Raw genomic sequence first — 12016 nt, 5'->3', positions numbered from 1 at the left:
AAGCTAGTGTGTTGTAGATAAACAATTTGAAGTCTAACATGCTCTGGATACATAAGGCCTCCAGCCTACTGAGCCCTGTGGGCAGGAAACTGAGAATAAGCAGATAAAGATATCCCAAAGGGTTAGGAACCCTGTAGCACTTTGACTGTGGATGCAGAGACAAGAATAGGGATAGAAACAGGAGCACAATTATGCTCTGACTGCAGTGTTTCCAAGGGGGACAGGAGGTATACAATAATGTGACCTGATGATACCACAAAGAGCCCTGAAAACCAAGTGTTCTAAACATGGATGATTCAGGGCACCTGAAACCTGCCAGAATTTTGAGTGCAGACACACCAGAGAAGATAAAGTCAGTGACAGGAACCCAGGAGATTGGGGTCAGAAACAAAAAGGGTCTAACTTTCTCAGCCAAAAGTTTGGAATTGAGCAGAACCTGGCCCTGGCACAAAATTCAAAGTCAGGAATTAAGGCTAGAGATATGAGAAAACATAAACTACCAAATGTGGTGGAGGAATATTTTGAGTCAAAAGATTCCCAATAGATACACCCAGAACAAGAGAATAATTCTACAACTTAAAACAGAGACTAAGAGGATAAAATGGTTTGGTCATAGGAATATCCAAAAGAAATGAAGCAAGAGATAAAAATGAAAATATAAGCTAAATAAAAGAATTGCAAAGAAGAATTGAAAAGAGCTTAAATGACTCAGGAAAAAAAGTTGCAAAATTTTGCTCAAGAACCTTAAAAATTAGGATCAAATAAACAACTCAATTCCTTCAGATAATAAGAAATACAATTTTTTTAAAAAATCTAAATAGAAGAAAATTATTAGGCACCTACTATCAAAAAGAACTTTAAGAATCATGATAAATGGGGCAACTAGGTGATGTAGTAGTTAGAGCACCCACCTTGGAGTCAGGAGAACCTGAGATGAAATCTGGTCTCACATACTTGATATTTACTAGCTTTGGGCAAGTCATTTAACTCTATTGCCTGAAGAAGAAGAAAGAAGAAAGGACGGGGTGGCTAGGTGACGCAGTGGATAGAGCACCAGCCTTGGAGTCAGGAATACCTGGATTCAAATCTGACCTCAGACACTTAATAATTACCTAGCCATGTGGCCTTGGGCAAGCCACTTAACCCCATTGCCTTGAAAAATCTTAAAAAAAAAAAAAGAAGAGGGGCGGCTAGGTGGCGCAGTGGATGAAGCACCGGCCCTAGAGTCAGGAGTACCTGGGTTCAAATCCAGTCTCAAACGCTTAATAATTACCTAGCTGTGTGGCCTTGGGCAAGCCACTTAACCCCATTTGCCTTGCAAAAACCTTAAAAAAAAAAAAGGAGGAGAAGAAGGAGGTGAAGGAGAAGACGAAGGAGAAGAAAGAGGAGATAAAAAAAGAAGGAAGAGAGGGTGAAGAAGAGGAAGAAGAACAAGAACAAGAAGAAGAAAAAGGGAAGAGGAAGAAGAGGAAGAACTGATATTTTCTGAATGCAGAATGAAGCATAATATTAAAAAAACTTTTAAATAAAAAAGAATCATGGTAAAAATCACGACTCATTAAAGAAAAAAACAACAAATCCTGATAACATATTCATGAAATCATAAATGAAAAGTGCCCAGATCTATTGGAACCAGAGGGTAAGGTTAAGAAAAGATACATTGACTTCTGTTTTGTGGAAGAAATGTCAAAACTTAAACTCCTAGAAATGTCAAAACCTAGGCCTTCCAGGTGGAAGAAGAAACTGCACACAGTATTTCAAGTTCAAGTACAAAAGAACTACAGTCAGGATCACACAAGACCTATCAGCTACTATGTAATGGAGAGAAAATTTCAAAAGTAAAAGCTTATAAATAAGAATGACTTTATGTACAAACGTTGAGGGTCAGGGAAAAAAAATCAACTTTTAATGGGATAGAAGATTTTCAAGTATTAGTGATTAAAATATCAGAGGTGAAGTTACTCTTTGAAATACAAACACAGGATACAAAAGAAATTTAAAAATATATTTGAACAAATGGAAAGGGTTATATATCAGGGCAGGCAAAATACATGCAGTATGGCCAATGAATTAAGAATTATTAAGTTCATTATTTAAAAAATATAAAAACTATTCTTAATTCATGGTCCATACAAAAATTCTTAATTCATGGTCCATACAAAAATAAGCAGCAAGTCGATCTGGATCATACTCTTCCTTTGCTGACCCTTGGGCTAAATCTTAATAAAGTATTTCCATTCTAAGAAGAGGAGGAAGAGGGAGAAGAGGCAACTGTCTCTTGATAGGAAATTAAGGAAGTCAAACCAAGAGTGTAAGGATGATTCTAGGTAACAGGGAGGTAATAAGGAGTCCTTGTAGTTTATTAAACGGGGAGTGATAAAGTCACTTTGTCCTGGGCTTTAGAATGCCTCCCTCTGCTTTGGGTAGGCGTCTTGAGGAGGGAGACCCACTGAGAGTCTGCTGAACTAGTCCAGGCAGCTGCTATTATGTTCCCTCTCCAAATTACTTTGTAATAATAATGATAGCTAACATTCATCTAACGATTACATTTACCAGGCACTGTATAAAAAGCTTTACAATTAACTCTTTTAATCCTCATAGCAACCCTGGGAGGTAGGGGCTCGTATTATCCCCATTTTATAGATGAGGAAACTGAAGCAGAGGTTAAGTGATTTTCCCAGGTCACACAGCTGGTAAATATTTGAGACTAGATTTGAACTCAGATTTTCTTGACTCCAGGATCAATGCTCTATCTACTGTGCCAATTTTGCATATATCATATCTGTATGAACCTATTTATGTATATGCCATTTCCTCCTTCAGAATATAAGCTCTTTGAAGGCAGAGGTGTTCCACTTTTATATTTGTATGCCCAGTATTATGGACTGTGAGGTGGCTCAGTGGTTATAAGTGTTGAACCTGTAGTCAGGAACACTCATTTTCCTGAATTCAAATCCAGCCTCACACACTTAATAGCCTTGTGACCTTGGGCAAGTCACTTAACCCTGTTTACCTCATCTGTCAAAAGATCTGGAGAAGGAAATGGCAAAAGTACTCCAGTATCTCTTCCAAGAAAACCCCCAATGGGATCACAAAGATTCAAACATGATTGGGAAAAAACCCTAATAGAACATACCAGCATATCTCTTGCTTCTTCCACCTTCCCATCCAGAAGTATGGGCTGTCTTCTGGCTCTTCATTAAACCATGTGAAGCTCCAAGGGCTTCACCATGTGACCTGGTTAACCCAAGCTTTGTGGCTGCCTGTCCTTCTCTCTCTCTCTCTCTCTCTCTCTCTCTCTCTCTCTCTCTCTCTCTCTCTCTCTCCCTCTCTCCCTCTCTCTCCCCCCCCTTTTCCAAACTTCAGCTGAGCCTGCCAACTGACCTGCCAAATCCACATGGCTTTTGCTTAAACTCTTCTTAACTTTCCTATCATTTTCTTATGTGTGGTAACTTGTTTAATAAATTTTTATTTATTTTTTCCACCCTTGCTTTCCCAAGTCTAAATAATGAGTCCACATATACAGAACTGAACTCAAGTAGCCAGTGGGTACACATACAAAAGACACTAGTTGATTAGAACCTTTTCTCTTTGGTTTATCTATCTGCCTGGTGGTCTTGTATCACTATTTACAGAAATCAATGAATCAGCAGACACATTGTGGTGTACTAGAGTGGAATTTCAGTGTTCTTCAGGCCTAAGATGACAACCCTCTGGGACACTAGACTCCAATAATACCACGAGAGAATTTTAAAAGTTAAATTGAGAATGAAGGTTATAATTTCAGACAAGATTCCATTCTGCCAAAGTATCTTAATACCAGAGAATTTTTCTGGCTATGCTTTTGGTAGTTTTGCTACCAAGAAACCTCTGGGCCTCTAGAGGCTTTGAGCAGACTCCAGGAGCTCTACCACCGATGACTAAGACCACAGATACACACAAAGGAACAGGTCTTGGAATTTCTCGTACTAGAGCAATTTCTAACCATTCTGCTTGAGGAGCTTCAGATCTGGGTGCAGGAACATCATCCACAGAGTGGAGAGGAGGCAGTGACTGTGCTGGAGGATTTGGAGAGAGAGTTTGATGAACCTGAACAGCAGGACTCAGGATATTATACATGGACAGGAAATGTCTTTGAGGGAGGTGACAGCCCAGTTCAAATGTGAATCACCAAAGCCCCAAACCCTACATGAGAGAGTTTCAGATGATGAAACCAGAAGTGAGCATGAAAAATTGAGCAAGGAAAACTTTGAAGAAATGAAAACAATTAGGGACATAGCTGACAAACAATAAAAGAATTCCTATGGGTCCTGAGTATGACAAAATCTATGAACAGCAGGAGGGGAAAAGAAGATTCCTGAGGTTATCCTTTAGGAGATAAACAGTCTACGAGTGATGAAAATGGAACAAACGTCACTAAGAGCCCGAGTGTTATTGAAAATAAGAGAATATATTCTGGGGAAAAACCTTATGAGTGTGATGAGTGTGGGAAAACCTTTACTCAGAATTCTTAGCTTATGGAATATCAAAGAATTCATACTGGAGGCAGACCTTACAAATGTGAAGAAGGTGGAAAAACTTTTCATGGGAGAACTGTATTTATTTGACATAAGAAAATCCACACTAGGGAGAAACCCTATAAATGTAATGAGTGTGGAAAAGCTTTTGATTGATAGTCAACCCTTAATCAACATCAGAGACTTCATACTGGAGAGAAACATCATTGTAATGAATGTGGGAAAGGCTTCATTCAAAAGACAGGTCTTTTTCATCACCTCAAAATTCACACTAGAGACAAATCCTATCAGTGTAGTAAGTATAAAAAAAGTTTTAATCACTTTTCAATCCTTGTTTAACATCAAGGAGTACATACAGGGGAGAAACCCTATGAGTGCAGTGAGTGTGGGAAAGCCTTTGTTTACAATTCATCTCTTGTTTCACATCAAGAAATCTACCACAAAGAAAAATGCTATCAATGTAATAAATGTGGGAAAGCCTTCAGTCAAAGTGGCCTTATTCAGTATCAGAGAACTCACACTGGGGAGAAACCCTATAAATGTGATGATTATGGGAAAGTTTTTACTCAGAAATCAGTTCTTACCGAACATCAAAGAATCCACACTGAGGAAAGACCTTATAAATGTGATGAGTGTGAAAATGCTTTTTGTGGGATCACCAGTCTTATTCAACATCAGAGAATGCATACTGGGGAAAAGTCCTATCAATATGAGTGTGGGAAAACCTTCTGACAGAGATCAGATCTAATTAGACATCAGAGAATTGTCAAAGTTTAGCATTAGGGCAGTTACATTGGAATGGTTCTCAAAATAATTTGGGGTAATGTTTCAATCATCATTCTTACAAACAATAAATACTTAGTAATAGATGCTATGTGGATCAAGAAGTATGAGATATGATCCATTGCCCTTGAGGATCTTACAGTCTCCTTGAACAGATAAAACATATAAACATTAAAAAAAAAAAGAATGTACTGGCACAACACAAGCACTTAATAAATTCTCTATCCTTCTAACTATCCTCAGAAGTATATGGGTAGATATGTTCCATCTTAACTTCATGCTCTGAAAATCAAATGACATGGCCAATCCTCCCCAGGCACTGTGGGCATATATGAAATAATGCCTTCTGTTTCTGTCTGCTGCCTGGATCCACCACAGACTTCAAGAAGACCAAGTCCTCTTATCTGATTGAGACCCTAGATGTTGGCATGCCACTCCAATAGATGCCTAGGTAATGTTTTACAAATGTAAATGAACGTCAACTTATTTTCTGACAGAAACTTGGACTCTGATTGGTGTCATTAAGAGTAAATAATAATCTTAGAGAAAGTTATAGTTTAACTGTCATCCTAGAGTGACTATTAACTGTCATATATGGAGGAGACTGAGGTACAAAGAGAAAGGAATAAGAGGACTTTTTTAGAAAACTTTTTTCTTGAGAGAATTACTTTTGAGAAAGATTAAAGAGATATTTTTGATAAATCTAATTTAATGTTTATAAAGAAACATGATGAAGAGAATTCATGAGATATTTTCAGCAATCTTCTGAAAGATCTGAATGGTGGGATTGTGTTCCCACAGTTTAGAAGTCAAACATTACAGCAGATGATGAGAGGTAACTGACTATGATTTTAATTACAGAGATATAGCTTCGAAATATTTAAATATGGATTGGAAAAGCATTCATGAAGTGTTATTATATGTTAAGTATTATTAATACAAACTGGGAATTCATGTACTTCAAAGAATTCATTCTAATTGGGGGAGAAGAGTTCAGCTGCAGAGCAGATGGAAAAACTTGGTGATCCTTAAGCTGCAGCTATAAGATAAATAGCAAGATTCACAGGGTTCTTAGGGTCCTGGGGAAGGGTAGATAGCAATGGGCATGAACAGCTAAGTCTATCTCATATCTAGGGGACTGGAGAGGTTTAAGCACATAACTGTTGGAAAGGTAAGATTCTGGTAAGATCTGAGAAGACAGACTAGGGTATTAGAGAAAGATGTCTTGAGTCAATCTGGTAGACTCCACTTTCTAGCAGCTACTGGTGAGAATTTGAATGGATAAGAGTTGGATTAGAAAGGGAAAGGGAAAGGGATCCCAAACCAATCCATTTGCACTGTTAAAAAAAATTATCAAGTCTCTGAAATTAGGGTGCTTGAGAAAGAGAAGAGAGAAAGCTTACGGAAAAGAGAATTCTTCAGTTTATCTTATAAACTGATGAAGGAGTTCAGAACTAATTTGATTAATTAGCAAATGAAATTACACATTGTTATTAATTTTTGAGACACTATCAGAACATGGGATGACACTTAATAAGGTAGTGAGTCATGAAAGGGGTGAGAGCTAGTGGTTTGTTTGTTGACTAGAGTATTATATCCCATTTTTGAGCTGATTCCATTTGGACTATAAGTGGAGGTCTCCTTTCTAATTAAACCCCACTCCACCTACATTATCTCATGTGATCCTTACAACCATTCTGTAAGGTAATATTATTAAGTATTATTTTCCCCATTTTACTTGCTGGGTGAGCAAGTCTCTGAGCCAGTTTTGTTCACCTGTAAAATGGGTAAGCATTACTGTGAAAAGTTCAAAGAAATTAAAAGACTTGCCCAAGATCATACAGTAATTGTCTTAGATGGGTTCCAACCCAGTCCTTCTGATCCCCAAGCTCAAATCCACTGGTATGTCCACTTGTATGTCAGAGTTACCTTTCCTGAAGGAAATTATGCCATGACTTCTGTGCTTTAGCACCCAATTTACCTCTCAGTATCAAGCTTCAAAAGTTATTCTTATTACCCATTCAAAAGTTACTCTTGAAAACTTGCCAGCTAGGGATAGCTGGCAAGGCCTATTAATTGATGGTTGAGACATAGGGAAATACTGTCTAAATGATTAAATATAAGGGATAGACAAGAATAGAGGAAGAGTACATACTACTACCTTTGCAGTAGTCTCTTTGTGGTAGGGGAGAGAGAGGATCTTTGCTTTTTTTTTTTCCTTCTTTCAGTCTTGTCATATATGATCAATCAATCAAACAGCACAAGGGCAGTTAGGTAATTTAGTGGACAGTGTCAAGCCTAGAGTCAAAAAGACTCATCTTCCTGAGTTCAAATCTGGCCTCAAATACTTACTGGACAATTTATAACTCTATCTCAGTTCTTCATCTATAAAATGGGTTAGAGAAGGAAATGGGAAACCATTCTATAATCTTTGCCAAGAAAACATTAAATGAGGTTATGAAGAGTCAGACATGACTGAAAAATGACTGAACACAAGAGCTAGAGATACAATGAAGAGGAAAGAATACTCCCTGAATTTGAGGAGCTCAATCAATTAGGAAGACAAAAAGCAAATGACTATGTACAAAGAAGCTATATTCAAGATAAAGCAGGAAATAATTTTCAGAGAAAGGACACTAGAATTAAGGGAGATTTGGAAAGCCTTCCTGTAGAAGTTGGGATTTTAATTGATACTTAAAGAAAGCCAGGGAAGCTAAGAGACAAAGATGGAGAGAGAGAGTTCTAGGCATGGGATACAGCAGAGAAAATGCCCAGAAGTGAGAGATGGAGCTCAGTAAATCCAAAGTCAATAACAGAAAATGCCCTTTTATCCTTTCCTTTTACTCCTTGATGTTTTGTAAGGAGCCAGGTCATAGATATTTGCTGAGCAGGCCTACACTGTGGAGGATAGCAGCAGATTATCAAACTATCACTATAGCCTTAAAGATTGACTCTGGAGTATTTACTTTAGGACTGATTCCATAGCTATGAATATGACAGTCAAGGGTTTCATGTCTTCAGTTCCTACTTCCTTTCTGGAAAAAATCAAGAAGTGGTCAATACTGGTTTCTTTTTCATACAATCCCAGGCCACAGTTTTGTTTTGTTTTTTGGGGGGGAGGTGAGGAGGAATATATCACTTAACTCAATTGTTGTTCTAAAACATCTTTGGGTTAGATCAAAACCCAATGCATGCTCCAGAATTGGGAATACTGGGGCCCAGGATGACTGTATTCTTATTCTATGCATTTTTGCTCTAAATGACACCTAAAATTACAATCATGGGATAGCTCTATACTAGTTAAGAACCTGTGATCAAGTTGACTTGTATAATTGCTATTATGTCATTTTACATCCTATTTAACATCCCAATTTTATATTGCCTATAAACTATGTTTTCTTTTTTTTTGACAAGGCAATGGAATTAAGTGACTTGCCCAAGGTCACACAGCAAAGGTAATTAATTATTAACTGTCTGAGGCTGCATTTGAACTCAGGTCTTCCTGACTCCAGGGCCAGTGCTCTATCTACTGTGCCATCTAGCTGCCCCCAAACTATATGTTCTTCTAAATAGTTAATAAAAATTCTCAATAAAAAAGGACACTCCTAGGGGCGGCTAGGTGGCACAGTGGATAGAGCACTGACCTTGGAGTCAGGAGTACCTGAGTTAAAATCCAACCTCAGACACTTAAAAATTACCTAGTTGTGTGGCCTTAGGCAAGCCACTTAACCCCATTGCCTTGCAAAAAAAAAACTTAAAAAAAAAAAAAGATACTCCTCTCCCCATTAGAGTAAAGCTCATCATTTTACAAAAGCTGCTATGAAAACTGGACTGCAGCCTGGCAGAAATTAGGTTTAGAACACCTCATGCCATATACCAAGATAAGTTCCAAATGAGTACATGATTCAAGCATAAAAGATCACATCATAAACATTTAGAAGAATAAGGAAAAAAACATCTTCTGGACTTATGAACAAGGGACAAATTCAAGACTAAACATAAGAGAAAATGAATAATTTTGATTATATGAAATTAAAAAGTTTTTGCACAAAAAAATTAGAAGAATAACAGGAACTGGAATGGGGGTGGGGAATCCACAACAAATTTCTCAGATAAAGGTCTCATTTCCAAGTCATATAGAAACTGATTCAAATTTGCAAGACTAAAATTTATTACCCAATAGAAAAATGGTCAAAGGATATTAAAAGGTGGTTTTCAAATGAAGAAATCTGAGATATCAACAATTATGTGAAAAATGCTCTAAATTACTAGTAATTAAGAAATGCAAATTAAAGCAACTTTCCATCTCACACCCATCATAATTGCTAAGATGTCAAAAGCTGGAGGAGCTGTGAGAAAACAGACAGCTGTGGGAAAACAGACACAGTAATGCATTGTTGATGGAGCTGGAAGGTAATTTGGAACTATAACAAAAAAGTTGCCAATCTATGCATATACTTTGACCTAGTTAGCTATATTATTATTAATCCTATATTTAAAAGAATTCAAGATGAAAAAGATTTACATGTACAAAAATATTTATGGTAGCTCTTTTCATAATAGCCAAAATTACATAGTTAAATGGAATGTCCATCAACTGGGGAATGGCTAAAAAAAATTGTCTAATCCAGAGTAACCTGGACTTAGATTTTGGCTTTGCTACTTACTATTTCTTCAGCTACATGTAAACTATTCCACTTCTTTGGGCCCATTTCTTCATCTATAAAATTATTTCCAGGGTCCATTGTAGCAGACCTCTATGATCAAAGCTTCAAAGCTGAATTCTGACCATCTGCATACCATGCTGCCTGTACTCTAGTCATTATTTTCATTCTCTCCCTCTCTCACCTCCCCATTTACACACCCACTGGAACCTTATATTCCATCTGGAGTATGTCAGACTCTGACAGGTGAGCTTTTTACCTTTTCTAGCCCAGAAATAGACCTCCATGCCATTTCCTGGCCATATATACACCATGACTCCACAAAACCATAACCCACTCCATCTTTTAACTCCCCTTTATGTATTATTTCCCCCTATTAGAATGTAAATTCCTTGAGGGCAGGGGTTGTATTGCTTACTTAAATAACATTATATTCTGAACATACTTTCCCAACTCCAATCTGCACTGATAGGAGCCCAGAGTATAGTTATTAAGTATTCTCAGGACTCTAGGGATAGCCCTAAAGGGTTGAAGGATTTACTTTTCCAATATATTTTATTATTCATTATTATATGACTTACATTTAATTGGTCAGACCTAATTACATTTAAATTATGGGTATTTAAAGTTGATAAATTAGTATTAAACATTCCCCACCAAGTACTTGACACTTTGTCCTCATTGGTACAAAGGGGGTCCCAGAGGAAGTGAGTTCAAGTTCAGGGAATATATATGGCAAAGGATTAACACAGAGTTCCTGCTGGCAGAATTGAGATGCTCCTTTTCTATTATATGGGCTCTTCTTTGTAAAGGGATATATTCTGCTTTCCTTATCAGATCCAATTTGATTTCACATAGGCAAGCATTGCTATTAGATTTTCTCGAGACTGATGGGACACCAAGGAAACAATTCAAATCCATGAGTCCAAATAGGATTTGTAGACTATTGTCAGTTAAGCACTGCTAGAAGAGAAATGAGAAATCCTCTAGATGACCTCCAAAGTTCATGAAAGCCTTCTTAGTTCAAGAGTTGGAATGGAGGGTGGAGGGGAGGGAAGAGGCAGAAATTTGTTTTGTTTTATATAGAAAAAAAGGTTTTCATTCTCTTCCTCTTCATCTTTGCTTCCTGGTTTCCCTTGGCTTCCTTCAAAATCTCACCTAAAATCCTGCTTTCTACATGAAGTTTTTTTCTAGTCACATAGTACCTTCTCTCAGAATTACCTCAAATTTATTTAGCATTTTTGGTGCTACATAATTATTTGCATGATGTTTCTTTTATTAGGACATGGGCTCCTTGAGAGCAGGGACTATCTTTTGCCTTTCTTTGCCCAATGCTTATTATAGCACAGTATCTAACCCTTAATAAGCACTTAATACATGTTTGTTGACTTGATTCCCTGTCTTGGATTCCCACCAGTCCACCTCCCATCACTAAAGGAAAATCACCTATGTCATATAAATAAACTAATGTGTTCTTGATCCAGGACATGGCAAATTCTAAGTTCAAGAAAATAAACTGCCCCTCTCAAAATCTTCAAATATCAATGATAAATCAAGCTACATCCCCTTTCTTTTCCCAAAGGGAGGCTCCACTGTGCATGTTTTGATTCCAAGCCAAGCTAATGCAGAATTCTGTCCTCCCATCTGACAAAATGCCCCCAGAAAATAACAAATTAAATCAAGGAGTGAGGCATGAAAATGAACAATAAAAAATATACAAAATACTCAAAACCCTGGTTTAGGTGGGAATCCAGGGAATAGAACATGATGGGAGTGAAATTCTATGGAAAACCTGGTATCAGAAAACATCACAGACAAACAGGACTGTGGAGTGTTGGATCCAGTCAAGTTCAAAGAAGTGATGCCTCCTGGTGCCTCCAGAACAATTCAAAAACCAGATTTCATTCATGGTCAAGTCACCAACGGTTTCCAAAAGACCTGAGTAATTCAGAAGCCTTCAGTGGGCAGACTCTACCCATCATCAAAAGCAGGCTACAGGCACTACTTGGGTCCTTTCAGTTCATTTCCAATAAATAATACAATAAATATATA

The 12016-nt window shown here is 37.4% G+C and overlaps 1 long non-coding RNA gene and 1 pseudogene across 1 annotated transcript in view; both read left to right on the top strand.

The window, feature by feature from the left end:
* Nucleotides 1-287: 287 nt before the first annotated feature.
* On the top strand, nucleotides 288-5294 carry LOC141512063 (uncharacterized; annotated as a pseudogene).
* A 303-nt stretch (nucleotides 5295-5597) lies between these two features.
* Nucleotides 5598-12016, top strand: part of LOC141511376 (uncharacterized) — a 33009-nt gene continuing 26590 nt past the window's right edge. Inside the window, exon 1 of the long non-coding RNA XR_012475313.1 lies at nucleotides 5598-5751. This is a non-coding gene — a long non-coding RNA (uncharacterized LOC141511376). The remainder of the gene's footprint in view (nucleotides 5752-12016) is intronic.

Source organism: Macrotis lagotis, chromosome 2, assembly GCF_037893015.1.
Source record: "Macrotis lagotis isolate mMagLag1 chromosome 2, bilby.v1.9.chrom.fasta, whole genome shotgun sequence".
In the NCBI taxonomy this organism is placed as follows: Eukaryota; Metazoa; Chordata; class Mammalia; order Peramelemorphia; family Peramelidae; genus Macrotis; species Macrotis lagotis.
Note: the sequence above shows the minus strand (reverse complement) of the source record. Positions and strands in the feature narration are given on the sequence as shown.